The 2,366-nt window shown below is 45.4% G+C and overlaps 1 protein-coding gene across 6 annotated transcripts in view; it reads left to right on the top strand.

Moving 5' to 3' along the window:
• LOC143339434 (transcription factor COE3-like) overlaps positions 1-125 on the top strand; it is a 50,144-nt gene extending 50,019 nt beyond the window's left edge. For all 6 annotated transcript variants that reach the window (XM_076760663.1, XM_076760658.1, XM_076760661.1 and 3 more), the window contains one exon: positions 1-125. This exon is cut by the window's left edge and continues 806 nt beyond it. The gene's annotated coding sequence lies outside the window, so the exon portion shown is untranslated.
• The last annotated feature ends 2,241 nt before the right edge of the window (positions 126-2,366 follow it).

Below are 2,366 nucleotides of genomic sequence, written 5' to 3'. Positions count from 1 at the left end.
TACAGGAAACTCCTAAGCCTCCAGCTCTTCTGCTGTCGGCCAATCAGATTCCACTATTGTCTGCACATGAATTGAGTCAATAAAGATCTGAAATTTGGGGCCTTTAATCGTTTCTATAAACTCAGTGTAAATGATGGACTAAAAGAAAGCAAAATGAATGAAAACTTCTTCCTCCGTCACTGCCCCTTCCTCCTTTAGCCCCGCCCCCTGCCTGTCTGTGTTTTTATTATTTTTTTCTATGTTTTTCTTTGTAATGCTCGCACTGTAAAAAACCCTGCATCCTGATGACTGTGACTATCCGTCTTCTTGTTGTCTTTTTTATTCTAGCTCCTCCTCTTCGTTCCCAAGCCCCGCCCCGAGCACTTAAACCCCACCCGTGTACCTCGAAGTCCCGCCCCCGTGTTTTCTCTGTGGGTTTTGTGATTTTTGCCAAAGTTGTAGCTGGCTGAATATTTATACGTCACTGTGGTTGATCACGCCCCCCCGCCCGTCACTGAGCTCACGAGGGAAACTCTTTTTGTAACATACAGATTATAAATAGTGTATTTATATCTCAGATTGTTTTTGTATAAATGGATGTTGCGTCATGTCGTCTTCATGGGGTTTTAGACGTGTGTGTATGTGCTGGTGCCACACTGGAAATGAACCATCGTTTTGTATCCAAAAAAAAAACTGAACGTTAATGTCTTCACACATTTATAGCGCTGTCAATCAAAGCTGATGGTCCAATCGGCTCCACTCTTTTTGTTTTGGTTGTTTTTAATGTAAATCTTGTTTGAATGACTGTTTGGCTGTACTGAAATGATTTCCTCACAGTAAATAAAGTCAGCAGGTCGCTCTGACAGACTCTGTGCTTTCTTTCAGGACGTTTTATCAGGAGAGAAAATACGAACATACCAAAATCTAAAGGGCCTGAAGTTCTGACCACAATACAAATAAGCCGACTTTGGTGACCTGAGGTTCCAGTTTAATAAGTTTAATCAGCAAACAAGACGTTTCAACGAGGTTCCAAGTCTCAGCTGACGATCCTCTTAAACCAGCTGACTGTTTCAAAGTCACGTTTTCAGGTTTTCTTTGATGTCACTTTAGTTTCCGTCTTCACTGCATCGTTCGCTCGATCAGCTAAATGTTGTTGTCTAATGTCAGAAAAGTCAGAAAGACGTTTTAGACGTAGATGATTCTACTTGAAGACGGAACGAGAGCTAAATGTCAAAAATAATCAGATAAAAACAGGAGACCACAGGGTCCAGAGAGGAAGAGGAGGAGAGGAGCTAGGACGATGGACCCGGGCTGTGTGGTCCAGACAGCGATCATCAGCGATCATCTGCTCGGAGCGATCCATCAGGTAGGATGCAAACAGAGGGCAGAGCCTCAGACACTCAGTCCTTCATGGGTTCAGGTCCTGGAGTTTGAGGCGTCTTCAATCATCGAAGAGTTTTACACAAAACAAACAGAAAACGACGTTAATGTACAGAAACTCTGAAACGATAAAGACTGGAAGCATTTCTAGAGCAGATGAAAAAGTCTCGAGCTGAGACTTGAATTCGTGAGGAGGCTGAAAAGGTTCATGGTCAGAATTCAAAAACATCAAAGCTTTGAACCTGGACTTCAAGGTGGTCTGGTTCACCTGTAAGATGGATTCCAGGTGTGCTCTGCTGAGACAGGTCTCGTCTGGAGGGTCACGTGGTAGAAGGCGGTCAGAAACGGATTCTGGTCCTGGTTAGGAGCTCAGGAACCTGAGAGCTGCTGAGACCTGCGGAAAGACCATGACAGTGAAGTAACCTGCAGGAAACCCAGCAGGACGCGTCCTGCCTGGACCAGAATCCTCTGACTTTCACTTTGATGGTAGAACTTCGACGTTCTCTCTGAACTCTGAGTCTCCAGCAAGGTTTCTGACGTGGTTTTGGTTCTCGGAGCGCTGACTCAGCCTTCCGTCCTCATTGTCACGGTCACATGACGGCTCGTTCAGCCGTGTGTTTGTTTGGAGCTTCAGGCAGAGCAGAAGGTAAACGTGGGTGTCGTCTGCATAACGTTGAGTTTGGGTTTTAATGTGAAGCGTGGAGGTGGAGGCGGAGCATCACCACAGACCCACCTCCACCTCTCATCATGTGACAAAAACATTTAGTGCGTCTCTAAGGTGATGACACCTGATTGGCTACTTCTCCTGAAGCACCTGTAAGCAGCAGGAGGCAGAAGAAGAAGAACGTGGTCGTTCTGACATTTTGGGATTCTTCTGCTGTCTCACTCAGAAGTCGTCGTCTTCACTGACGGATGTCCTCGCCCGTCAGATTTATCGTCGTGTAACGTGAATATTTGTTTTCTGCAAACGTTCAGCAAAGCTGGAAACACGACTTGTTTTCTTTCAT

Source organism: Chaetodon auriga, chromosome 20 (assembly GCF_051107435.1).
Source record: "Chaetodon auriga isolate fChaAug3 chromosome 20, fChaAug3.hap1, whole genome shotgun sequence".
NCBI lineage: Eukaryota > Metazoa > Chordata > Actinopteri > Chaetodontiformes > Chaetodontidae > Chaetodon > Chaetodon auriga.
The sequence above is the reverse complement of the archived record's forward strand: the minus strand, read 5'-3'. Positions and strand labels throughout refer to the sequence as shown.